Below are 13,910 nucleotides of genomic sequence, written 5' to 3' on the forward strand. Positions count from 1 at the left end.
CTTGTATTTTAGCATGCCTGCTGTGAGCAGCGGGACATGACAGTGGACGGGCAGATGAATCACCGGACCGATCTCGGGTTATTGTCACTCGGTCAGTTGATAAGGGAGAGAGAGATGAGAAAAGTGGGCTTCCTCTGTATGTTAGATTGGAAAATGCAGCTGGAAAAGCAACATAATTTGACCGTAATGCATCAGCGGGACTAAGAATAGAAGTGATGCAGCTGGGGAAAATGGCCCTTCAATGCAAGAAGCCTTCCCCTGTTTGCCCTTCCCAGCTGTAAGCCTCCAGTTGGGTACCAAGAACTAACGGGCCAGGGAGGGGTGATAATAGGCCTGTGCTGAATATAGCCCTGGTGGGAGCAGGTTGGATTTTAACCCTTTGATATGGGTTCCCTGTGTGGGTTTGTGCGTATGTCCACATGCAATAGTTATTTATTTATTTATTTATTTAGGAAACTAGATCCTTCAAGGGCTAGAAGAGCCTGATCCAATATGTAGACGTTATTTTCACTTCCATATTTTCTCCGGTATTAATTTCAGGGCTGTAACACTGATATTTTTTTGTTGTTGTTGTTTGTTTGTTTTGTTGTTTTTAAACTGTAAGTGTGCACTTCTGGGGTTTTTCTTTTCAGTGTTTTACTTTTTATTATCTATAAAACTTGGTCTATGTAACCAAACTTTATTATTTTTATTTTTATTGACTTATATTACTTTCTCCCATGTATATTAAAATTGGTTTGATTTCCTTTTCCCCCCCAAGAGACTAAGATTTGTTTTGTTTTCTAATTCAGTCTTATAATATGAGGCAGGTTATAACTTGCTGATTTTTATAAGACAATGAATTACAGTTAATTAAAAATAGATATTTGTAATGGGCATTTTAACAGAATCTTAATTGTGATAACTCAACAGGATGCAACTCTGTAGGGGTTATCATTAGGATGATGACATTTGCGACTTGTGGGAGTGTTGGTTGTTTGCAGTATTCCTTATGTTTATTACAGAGACTGTTGCATCTACCTCTGCTTTTAATAAGACTGTTCTCAGAACATCTTTATATTGCAACATACCACAATATTTGTTTTTTGCCTCTGGACTGCTGTCAGTACTTTGATTGTGTGTGGTGGTGTTATTAACTGAAGTTTGCTCCTGGAGTGATGCTTTTACAATTGCTTCATCTTTGGTAACAAAAGCTTTTCAATAGGAGAGCATTGTGTAAGACAGGTTCTGTTTCGGTGGCGTCTTGGAGTGGGTAGCACCAGTCACCTGTGCTGCTAGAAGTGAATGCAGAATATTGAAAGCTTAAAATACGGAGAACAGAGAACCACAGAATCATGAGAATATTTGTGTGTAGTGAATAATTAGGAGCACACCTTAGGATATAGAAGAAATAATCATCTTTTGTATAAAAAAAGGAACTTTGAAATCTTTCATAGTTAGCAGTGGCTTAAACAGCAGGAAGGAGTCAAAATTTGGGTTTTTTAATCGGAATAAAGCCAGTCTCAGTGAAACTGTGAGAGGGTGGTTGTTGGAATAATGCTGGTGGATGAGTGGTCCATAAAAGAAGGAAGCTCAGGGAAGAGGATGAAGCGAGAGCTGTGGTTAGAGAAGCGATGAGGGTAGGTGGGACAAGTCATGGAGGAGTGTTGGGTTCACAGACTCTTCATGGCCTTGTTTCAGATTATAATTTTGAACTATTTTGAAGCCACTGAATGTAAGGCAGCGGGGCATGAGACTGCTCGCCCCCTGGGGTGAGAACAGGGTGGTCTGGTTAACAGCCTTTGAAGTTTGTGGCTGGAGGTGCCAATTGTGGCACTGATGCCCACGTGTCCCCAGGGGACAACCATGCTTGAGCTGGAGGGGTTGCTGCCTTGCAATGCTGACTTGTATACTAGAAGCCCACGGTGGCAGCAAAGGAGATGGAAAGGGACGGGAGGACGTCCTCAAGATGAGAGGATTTCTCTGCCTGGGTCAAGTGTCAATGGGAGCAGGGTCTGGTGGTGGCTGTAGTGATCGTAAACCTAAGAGAGATGGAAAGACGCTTGAGGCTTGAGAACTGGACAACTGCAACGTTTGTGTTGGGTAACATGGAAAGAAGAACCGGTGTAACTGAAGGGATTAGTTGGGAGAAGAGGCTGGGGGAACTCTGTGACACTGATGGTAGATGAGGGGCAGCCACTTGTAATCAGTAATGTAACAGCAAAACCTGTGTTTGCTGTCTCTTACTTTATGAAATTACAGAAATATTTTTCAATAGTTAATGTATTTTAGGAGCTTCCTCATAATTTCAAAATACCAGGTAGGTGTATTCCTGGTGTGAAACTGAGGATGGGTATAGCCCCAGGTACATCTTCAGGTAACACATTTCTGCTACTGCCACTTCATTTAACTGCTTTGTTAAGCAGTTTAAGTCATGTACCGTGGCAGGTGTTACCTGCAAATCAAAAAAACTAATCAAAGGGAATTGATAGAGGAACAAAAGGTTGGATTGTCGAGGGGTTGCTGAACTTGATTCTCAGGCAAGTGGTGAGTGTAGTTGTTCATGTCATTCATGTTCTTCTGAGTCAGGACGGTTTGTAGGGGTTACAGATTGTGGTGGTTAGCCAGGAATGGTTTGGGGTGTTTTGGGTAGAAGTCTTCAAGCATTGCCAAAGGCGTGCTCCATTCAAAACAGTGTCCATACGGTCATGTCTATGTTGTTTTTCTGTTACACCTGGAATATTGAAAACAAAAAAAAATAAATGGTTCTCCTCAGTGGTAACCTAGTCTGGTATTCGTGGCTTCTATTGTTGTTAAATTATTTATTAATGCTGTTTATTAATTTATTTGTTGCACCCTCTTCCCTGAAAGATAATTAAATACGATGAGTCCCCTGGCTGGCTTGTAACGGAGATGGCGGGAGCATAAATTTGGGAATGATTGGTTTCACCGGGGTGACAGAGTACAGGACTAGCCACCCTGGCTAAGCTCCAGGGTGAAAATCCTTGGGTTTTAAAATTGTGTTTTCCTCTATGCGATATAGGACTGTTTCTTTGGAGTGTTTTCCTCTCTAGTTTAATAAACCAGGCAATGTGACTTCCTTAATGTCCTTAGTTTCTGATTTTGTTGTTTACGATGGTGTCCGGGTAACTGATGAGCGGTATACTTGTATTAACTTCTGTGTATCACGTTGGTAGGCAGGAAGCTTAGCATGTGCGGTGTTGCCCATTCCTACTTGACTATCTCAACAAGTATTTAACTACCTCAAGTTACTTTTTTTTTTTTAAAACTTGGTCTATGTAACCAAACTTTATTATTTTTATTTTTATTGACTTATATTACTTTCTCCCATGTATATTAAAATTGGTTTGATTTCCTTCTCCCCCCCAAGAGACTAAGATTTGTTTTGTTTTCTAATTCATTGTCTTATAAAAATCAGCAAGTTATAACCTGCCTCATATTATAAGACTGAATTACAGTTAATTAAAAATAGATATTTGTAATGGGCATTTTAACAGAATCTTAATTGTGATAACTCAACAGGATGCAACTCTGTAGGGGTTATCATTAGGATGATGACATTTGCGACTTGTGGGAGTGTTGGTTGTTTGCAGTATTCCTTATGTTTATTACAGAGACTGTTGCATCTACCTCTGCTTTTAATAAGACTGTTCTCAGAACATCTTTATATTGCAACATACCACAATATTTGTTTTTTGCCTCTGGACTGCTGTCAGTACTTTGATTGTGTGTGGTGGTGTTATTAACTGAAGTTTGCTCCTGGAGTGATGCTTTTATAATTGCTTCATCTTTGGTAACAAAAGCTTTTCAATAGGAGAGCATTGTGTAAGACAGGTTCTGTTTCGGTGGCGTCTTGGAGTGGGTAGCACCAGTCACCTGTGCTGCTAGAAGTGAATGCACAATATTGAAAGCTTAAAATACGGAGAAGAGAGAATCACAGAATCATGAGAATATTTGTGTATAGTGAATAATCAGGAGCACAGCTTAGGATATAGAAGAAATAATAATCTTTTGTATAAAAAAAGGAACTTTGAAATCTTTCATAGTTAGCAGTGGCTTAAACAGCAGGAAGGAGTCAAAATTTGGGTTTTTTAATCGGAATAAAGCCAGTCTCAGTGAAACTGTGAGAGGGTGGTTGTTGGAATAATGCTGGTGGATGAGTGGTCCATAAAAGAAGGAAGCTCAGGGAAGAGGATGAAGCGAGAGCTGTGGTTAGAGAAGCGATGAGGGTAGGTGGGACAAGTCATGGAGGAGTGTTGGGTTCACAGACTCTTCATGGCCTTGTTTCAGATTATAATTTTGAACTATTTTGAAGCCACTGAATGTAAGGCAGCGGGGCATGAGACTGCTCGCCCCCTGGGGTGAGAACAGGGTGGTCTGGTTAACAGCCTTTGAAGTTTGTGGCTGGAGGTGCCAATTGTGGCACTGATGCCCACGTGTCCCCAGGGGACAACCATGCTTGAGCTGGAGGGGTTGCTGCCTTGCAATGCTGACTTGTATACTAGAAGCCCACGGTGGCAGCAAAGGAGATGGAAAGGGACGGGAGGACGTCCTCAAGATGAGAGGATTTCTCTGCCTGGGTCAAGTGTCAATGGGAGCAGGGTCTGGTGGTGGCTGTAGTGATCGTAAACCTAAGAGAGATGGAAGGACACTTGAGGCTTGAGAACTGGACAACTGCAACGTTTGTGTTGGGTAACATGGAAAGAAGAACCGGTGTAACTGAAGGGATTAGTTGGGAGAAGAGGCTGGGGGAACTCTGTGACACTGATGGTAGATGAGGGGCAGCCACTTGTAATCAGTAATGTAACAGCAAAACCTGTGTTTGCTGTCTCTTACTTTATGAAATTACAGAAATATTTTTCAATAGTTAATGTATTTTAGGAGCTTCCTCATAATTTCAAAATACCAGGTAGGTGTATTCCTGGTGTGAAACTGAGGATGGGTATAGCCCCAGGTACATCTTCAGGTAATGCATTTCTGCTACTACCACTTCATTTAACTGCTTTGTTAAGCAGTTTAAGTCATGTACCGTGGCAGGTGTTACCTGCAAATCAAAAAAACTAATCAAAGGGAATTGATAGAGGAACAAAAGGTTGGATTGTCGAGGGGTTGCTGAACTTGATTCTCAGGGAAGTGGTGAGTGTAGTTGTTCATGTCATTCATGTTCTTCTGAGTCAGGACGGTTTGTAGGGGTTACAGATTGTGGTGGTTAGCCAGGAATGGTTTGGGGTGTTTTGGGTAGAAGTCTTCAAGCATTGCCAAAGGCGTGCTCCATTCAAAACAGTGTCCATACGGTCATGTCTATGTTGTTTTTCTGTTACACCTGGAATATTGAAAACAAAAAAAAATAAATGGTTCTCCTCAGTGGTAACCTAGTCTGGTATTCGTGGCTTCTATTGTTGTTAAATTATTTATTAATGCTGTTTATTAATTTATTTGTTGCACCCTCTTCCCTGAAAGATAATTAAATACGATGAGTCCCCTGGCTGGCTTGTAACGGAGATGGCGGGAGCATAAATTTGGGAATGATTGGTTTCACCGGGGTGACAGAGTACAGGACTAGCCACCCTGGCTAAGCTCCAGGGTGAAAATCCTTGGGTTTTAAAATTGTGTTTTCCTCTATGCGATATAGGACTGTTTCTTTGGAGTGTTTTCCTCTCTAGTTTAATAAACCAGGCAATGTGACTTCCTTAATGTCCTTAGTTTCTGATTTTGTTGTTTACGATGGTGTCCGGGTAACTGATGAGCGGTATACTTGTATTAACTTCTGTGTATCACGTTGGTAGGCAGGAAGCTTAGCATGTGCGGTGTTGCCCATTCCTACTTGACTATCTCAACAAGTATTTAACTACCTCAAGTTACTTTTTTTTTTTTCTTTTTCTTTTTTCTCCAAGCTCTTTTAAAAATGGGATGTCTTTCCAAGTCTGCCTGGCTCCATTGAAAATTACGACTTTTTAAGACTTTAAAATTGGAGGTTTTGATCGGGAGAACAAAGGCACCCAAGACTTGTTTAAAAAAAAAACAAAAACAAACAACAAAGTTGGGGTTTTTTTTAAAAAACTTGCAGTATGCTTCACTTTACAGACAACTAAGTACCATTTTATTTAAAATACTTTTTGATCAGGAGCAGTGGTTGGAATGACTGCAATGACAGCGACCGGGGTCCTTGCGCTGCCTCTTTCTCTTCTACAGCTACAGAGCCGTGAAGGGCAGGTAGCGCAGGTGTGAGTGTCTGTAGGTAGGTGAGATGAACCCGCCAACTGGCAAGAACTTTATCCGCTAAAGTTATTCTTCAGGTTATAGTTTCTGGGCTGTGAATGCGAGTAATTGCTGAACCACGGTTAAAGGGAGTTGTTTGCGTGGGTTGGTCTGCAGAATGAAATGGCACTGGCTGGCTGCATGCAGATGGCGAGTCCTGCAGGCTGCTGCAGTCATCTCAGTAGGAGACTGGAAAGTACAAATTACCTTTGGAAATCAGGCTACTTTCTGGTTTTTCCACTTAAATATGTGGTCAGGTTAGCAGATGAATTCTCCCCCTGGAATACTGAATGAAATTGAATTACTCCCCCACGTCCTCCTGCCCCCCAAAAAAGCTTAAGTGATGGGGGAACTATCAGATGAGGAGAGGCAAATATATCTCTATTTAAGTGAAGACGGGTTAATAACCAAAGCAACTGTGTCTTCTGTCAAAAATACAAGGGCTATTAGAACAAGGAGAGAAACAACAAGGGCTAGGGAGGCCGGTGGAATATGACCGGGTACGTATCAGGTAGATCTCCGAACAAATGCACCTTTTTCTAAGGTTAATCACGGCTTGCGCTGAGCTTTACAAGTGTGTTGGGAAGTTTGAAATGCTGGGATGGAGAGTTTCTAGTGGAAATTCTCCAGGAACAGTACTGGGGTCAGTTTTATCTTCTTGCTTATCCCAAAGACATCAAAAGCATGGTTTTGTGTCAGTGACTTTCTCTGGATTTCACATTATTATTAAAAGATTTGTAGCTACTGAATCTGGTAGTGGAGCTGGTTTTGAGCTGGTCAATGCCCTATGGGAACATTGTGTACTTAGATACAGGATTTCTCCCTTTTCTGAGCTTTCTACCTGCAATATGTTGAGGGATAATTATTAGTAATAATGCTAGTTTGCACTTTCAAGAAAGGGCAGGCTAGGAGAAAAGGCATTAAAAATGATTAATGGAAACACTCGTGGTCAATTGATCAATTTTAGAGATTGTACCTTCCTATTAAAACAGACACTCATCAGCCACATTTGTAGGATGCCAGCCAAATAGACTCCTTAAACTGATTAATAACACCATTGTTGTCACAAAGTGCCCCCAGTGTAGACCCTGAATATATACCCACACCTTCACATACCTAGATACCATGCTGTTTTCTTGAAAAAGTGTTTTATTGGTACATTTCTAACGGAAAGCAAAAGAAAGGGCCCAAATTGTAACAGATGCAGTGATGAAGTTTATTGTGGGTTGAGCTAAGGCTGAGCTGAACGTAACTACCTGTTATGTAGAGCAGGGTGCATTCAGCTGTTGACTTTCTTTTTTTCTTGGAAGTATAACTTCAAGCCTGGAAAAGAGGATGGTTGGGTTTCTTTGGTGTTTATCACAACTTGGAACAGCGTTTCCTTGGTTTTCTCTGCTCGGTTCTCCCAAGTTCAGGGTAAATTGTGAGAACCTGTCCTCTCTTAGCTGCTGTGGCTGTGCTAGCTGGAGAGGTCAACGCTGCCTTGTGCTTATTGCAACCTCTGTTTTGGAGGAGCAAAATAGGTTTCTTGATCAGTTTGATGGGGTTTTGCTAACATATCTTGTGCGGGTTGATGTGGTGAGGTGGGATTTGCATACATAGCTCCTCACTTAGGAGGAGGTGACCATCTCCAGGCTGGGGCTTGGTGAAACGCGATGTTGCCTCTTGCTGCCTGTGCCAGACATGGGGGCATCAACACCAATTTTACAACCGCTTTCTGGTGATGTATAAACTTACAGCTTGTTTAGCTTTCTCTGCTGCTTGTGGGAATGATTTTGCTCCCTCTTTTAAGACAAGTTTAATGGGCACACCTTATGTTGGTTTTGCTTATTCTTCAAGTGGTTTTGCTGTGAAAGTTGGCCCAGAGCGCTTGACACTGTGGTGAGGGGAAAGCCGCATGGTATTTCATCCACAGTGGGATGATGGTTAGTGCTGTTTTCTGACTCTTTACAACATCTTGCACAGCGTAAAAGGAAGAGATATTCCAGGGTTTATATAACTACTACATATAAACAGTGCTAATTTTTTTTCTTTCTGCTCTGACTTTTCCGTTGTCCTGGTGTTCCCTCTGAAGGCAACTACGGGGAGACTACGAAATTTTGAACCGCATAAGGGTAGTGTTTGCCATCCGAGGGAAGATTCGTCTGTTTTCAGACATTCATGTTTCAGACTTTCTTGCAGGCTAAATCTCGCATATCTGTGCTCTGTTACCAAATCACAGGATGCTCACTGCAGCTGGGTTGACCGAGAACAGATTTTGGGCACAAATCTGCAGGAAATTTTTGCTCGTTGGTTTGGACTTGTAGCAAGGGGCCTTAGGTGTTCAGCCACTCTCATTTAGGTAGTTGGGGGGTTGCTATCACCATGAGAAATGTCAGACATACGGTCCACACAGAAACTGATGCTCTACCAAGTGTCCTAAGGAGACTGGTGACTTTGTCCTTAAGCTCCGGCTACTTCCTTTATAACTGCATCCAAGTGCAAGGACTGTTTGTTCTTCTGTGATGGTCTCTGGGATTCAGCAACCTCTTAACAGGAAATAAAGAAAATCCTTGGTTTATTTTTGAATGGGTTAGAATATAAATGAAGATTATCTTGCAACTTTGAGAAGAGAGCATAAGTACTGCTGCCTGTACCACAAGTAGAGCTGGCCTGATTCTGGACCGAGCGTAAACCTAGTCTGAGTAAAGGTATTAAACCAGAAGAGTGGGTGATAGCACTTGGTAATGCTAATTCTTATTAGCAGGGCAAAATAATAATATGAAACCCGTACGGTTAAGTCTTGTTCTGTGCAACCTCTGCGGTCAATCTAGTCTCTTGATGAAAGATCTGCTGGAAGGTTGGTGTTTATCCCTTTCCCCACTGTGATGATACGGAAGAATCGCTGGCAAGTCTCTTCTCTCTTACCCTACTTGAAGCATGAGAAGTTTTCCTGTGGTATACCTTCCTTTTGGATTTCACTCTTGGACTTCATTTTTAGTACACTTAATCACATTTGTTTTGAATGTGAATTTGAATCACATTTATTTTGAAGTGCAAACAAAATGTAGAAACAAAACATACATGATTCCAACCTGAAAATATTAGTGTTTTGTAATTTCTTTCAGATGCTCGTAAGCCCTTAGGAGTAGAAATCTTGGATAGTCATTATCTGGAGAGTAATACGTACTATGTTGCTGAAACAAGTCTGAAAGTAAGGGGAAAGAGAAAGTCTGAAGATAAGGGGAAAAGATGGCTTTTTAAAAAATTCCAGTTCATTATGGGTTCAGAAACATAGTTACATTTTGCAGCTTGGCTGAAAATCCTGTGTTGTTTTGATGATATTTTAGGAAGTATGGTTTTGGCAAATTCTTTAAGATAATTATTTACAAAAAACCATTTAATCAGTTCGCCAAAAATTTGTGTCTGTTTGTGTGCATGTTTTTATATTTGTATACATATATGTGTATAGATGTGCCTGTGTGTGCGCATAAATATATATATGTATAAAGCCGGAATTCTTGTAACAAGGAAAGACCCACTAACTCCTTTGACTTTGTGCACAGGCTGGTAAATAAAATTTTAACTCTAATGTGGAGTTTGAACTGCGTGCGAGGATAAGGTGGTGAACTAAGATCTCGCGCTGAGTGTGTGCGCTGTAACATGAACATTTCCTTTTGTCAGAGCAGCTGTCTGAAGGGATGTGTGACTGTGTTTATCAAAATTTTATTTTATTTACATCTAACGAAAAACAATGTCATTCTGTTTAAACTAGAGTTGTGAAGGGAGTATCAAGGTTTCAGAGCTATCCATTCAAACAACCGAGGGTGTCAAAGATAACAACTACTTTTAGAATAAAAATTCAGTGGGGATGTAGTATTTTGCTGCATTTTCCTCTGCTCCCTGCAATTTATTGCACTCTTCTGGATTGACCGCTGATTATTAACTAAATCCAGGCATTTTGAGCACTCCATTGCTTCTCCAGATTTTAACTAAGTCTTTTTTTACCTTTACAATATAACAGTATGCACATACACTTTCTAATTTCATTTGTGTACATTGATACAGTTACAGGGTTTTTTTAAATATTACTGAAAGACGTCATCTTTCCCAGAGTAATAATTCTCTGAAATTATGAAATGTACCATATTTATATATAATTATTTTTATCAAACCAGACCCTTAAGTTCTAGAGAGAACAAAGAGTTCTTGAAATTCATCTTCAAGTCCCAGAAGGTCTGGGACTTATACTTGAAGCTGTTCAATTCAAAATAATTCATTAATGTCAAGTAAAAGACCCCATAAAGAATAATGTTTATTCCTTTAAGTCTCTATGGAAAGACTGCGTAAGCACTCCTTGAAAGTTTAATCATTGAATAAACGTTTTAAAGGGAGGAGGGGGGTGGAGCATGGCACAAAGGTTGCGTGTTAAGTTAATGAATTTCTCATCCACATCTGGCCAGCTGCGTACTTTCTTCTATGGAAACCTGTTATCCGAGTAGAATGAGTTGAGGAAAAAAACCTCAAACAACAGAAAACCAACAGAGCTATATACAGTCAGGTGAGCGAAGGATGCATTTTCTTGCAATGCCAAGAGCCCAATGGCATTTAGATTGTTCTGGTTTGGCATAAAAGCGTTGGAGGCATCGCCCCATGAGGCTCAGCTGAAATCAGGGTAGACATTCAGGGGGAGCTGCATCACCCACCCCACCCCACCCCAGACTGCAACCTCCTCAGCTTAGGTACCCCAGGGACCGAGCTGGTGGCACAGCTGCTGCTGCTTACCTTGAATCATGATGTACTTCAGTAAGTGCGTGTGTCTCTTCTTTCTCTGTGCTAGATGTCATTCTTCGTGGGAGTCTGGATAAATATTTCAGTCTGTAGGAGTTCAGGAGAGCTAGGTATCACCTAGCAACAAGCATCCCACTCTCTGCCTCCTGCTTCTCTTTACTTTTATTAAAATACCAGTGAAAACCAGAAGTTGAAGCACTAAGTTAATTTTCAGAAATATTTTGAGCAGCTTGAGGTATTTTCGTTGTGACACTACGTCAGAGCAACAAAGATGTTGGTGGGGGGCTAGCATCTTAAAGCAAGTAACCCCACTTGCCCTGTTTGAACAGCAATCACAATCAAAGACCAGCAAAAACTTTAGCTGAGGACAGAATAAACCTATGATTGCAGTTGTTCAGTGAGTAACAGCATGCGTAGCAAGTGCTCCTTTGGTATGAGATCTATAAAATCTATAGCAGTTATGCTTAACCTAAACTGAATGTATTTTAAGTTATGTTACCTGGTTCATCTTGCAGCTTGTGATGGCTGCTGGTGGCACAGTAGCTTGTGTTGGAATGTAAAGCATTTTTTTAACGTTTTTACAGACAACTTTGTGGCCAAGTGTTTTGGCTAGTTTCAGTTACAATGGTACAGAACTCAGTTTACAAAGATCCTTGGGGCTAGACCCAAGGCAAGAAACATGGGCACTTGAAGTGCAGTTCAGGTATTCAGATTTTTGGATATGCTGATTCAGTGCAACTCTGCACTGAATTTCAGCCTCTCCTGTCCCTTATGGATTCTGAATGTCGAGGTGTGTTGCAAACCTGTATCTTGTGTTTAATGTATATTTTACCCGTCGCTTCTGCAGAATGTCTGCTTTATGGAGTTTACAAATTTCCCTGCAGGAATCAGAAACATAGGAAAGAAAGGTAGGTGTGTGGCCACTGTTAATGTACAGGTAGCCATCCTCAACACGGAGGATAAACATGCGTTCCTTCATCTCTGAATGCTGCTGAAGCTGTGCTATCAGTGATCCTGCCTTACCTGATGTTCAGGGTGGCCTTCGTGAGTTTGGGAGAAGTCGAGTTCCTTCTTCAGGGAAGTTTGGTGTGACTCAGGGCCTTTGCAAGGGATTGCAGAAGTCAAAGTGCAGATTTAAGGGCTTTCAAGAAGAAAAGTGTATACTTTTAAAATAAAAGAAATGATGTAAGAAGGTGATTCAGAAATGCAGTTATGCCCAAATATGGGATTGCTTTGTAGAGAAAAAAGTTAATAAATCCTGATTCAGCAAATGACTTAACTTTGTGAATGAGTTGATCTTTTCCAAATGTATGTTCCCATATCTCTCCAAATTAGAAAAGGGGAAAATTGCATGAGGAATAATTTGTAACTATATTAATGCAAATTTCCTTAAAAGTTAGCAGCATATAACAGATGTGAAAGTGATACCAATATGGACTTTTCTTTTAATGAATTAATGTGGGTTTATATGTTCAAAAATGTTCTATTTGTAGAGACAAGGGTGTCTCTGCACACATAGTGGACTCTGTTTGTCTGGAAATGCGTTCAGCATGATTGTCCTGAAACCCTTCCGTGTTCCTTACTCTGGCCTATGATTCCTGCTTCCCTCTGCTGGTGGGTGGGGATGCCGACCAGGGCATTTATTCTGATCAAGAGGTGTTTCTAAAGTGGACTAGGTGGTGTAAATTCTGTTGGGTTTTATCTTGCCATGGATAAAGAATCTGACGTTTGGTGGCATTCATAAGCTTTATAAACTCCTAGAGTCTGAAAATGCAGTTTTAAGATGATGTTTAGGTTTTGGCTGGACAAAAACATAAGTCTGTGTTTGCTACTTAAATTTCTTCCGTTTTGGTTGAAATTGCTGTTTTGTTAGGTGCTTTGCTCTGTGATTACTTAAAAAGCCGTATTGACCTAAAGATTTCAAATCAGGAATATTGTGCAGGTATCTTGGGTAGATTTCATTCTGGTATAAAACTCACTTGATAAAAATGGAAGATGTTCTTATTTGGACCCTCATGTCTGTTTTCATACTTCCGGTAGTAGAAACTGAGATTACACAGTAAGCTGCTGAAAACCAAAGTCCAGAGCAGGTTTCACAGTGGTGTCACGTGGCAGAATGGATGCACTAAGTTGGTAAGGGTGGATGGTCCTGTTTTTCATTTGCATTTCAAAGTCATGTCATCTGAAGCTGTTGTCATCTGAAGCTGTAGCTTTTCAGCTCTTCTGAAAATCAGGCAACAGATTTATGGAGTTACTAGTTAAATGCCATTTTCAGATGAATGGTTTGCTCTTCATCTTCTCCCCAAAAGCAGCCTAAAATAGTCATGATGAAGAGGTCCGTGGTCTGTATGGGTGGCATTTCTGGCAAGTGTGCGTTGGCCACCAAATTGATGCTCTTGGTCACCCTTGCTCGCAGTCAGTGCTAGGGGATAACCCCTGTCCTACCCCTAAACCGCGTGTATCATGGTGGAGCAGCCTTGTGGGATGGTGGCACTGCCAGAGCTTGTGATGTGCCCCACTTGTCCTTGGTGAAGAGGAGGTGAAGCAGAAGCTCTTCCATGGAGAAGAGCACCCCAGTGATGCAGAGACGTGGGTGATTCAGTGCTCGATAAATTGTGCAGACCTGAAGAGAATTAATGAGACCCAATTATTTATCATTGCTAATGGAGTAGCTTTTTCATGATGAGGGCCACTGCATGTGATTCAATAATGCAAAACCAGCTGCGGTTATGGTTAGTTGGATAGCAGCGTGTTAGAAGTTTTGCAACACATACCCATGTTTGCTCTGTCACCATAGTCACAGTAACCTAATAGGACCTCAGAGTTCGTGCGTAACTTGAAGCTAAGTTGGGTTGTAGGAGTGTGTGTGTCTGTGTGCGTGT

The sequence above is a fragment of the Charadrius vociferus genome, unplaced genomic scaffold (genome assembly GCF_000708025.1).
Source record: "Charadrius vociferus isolate BGI_N301 unplaced genomic scaffold, ASM70802v2 scaffold604, whole genome shotgun sequence".
Lineage (NCBI taxonomy): Eukaryota > Metazoa > Chordata > Aves > Charadriiformes > Charadriidae > Charadrius > Charadrius vociferus.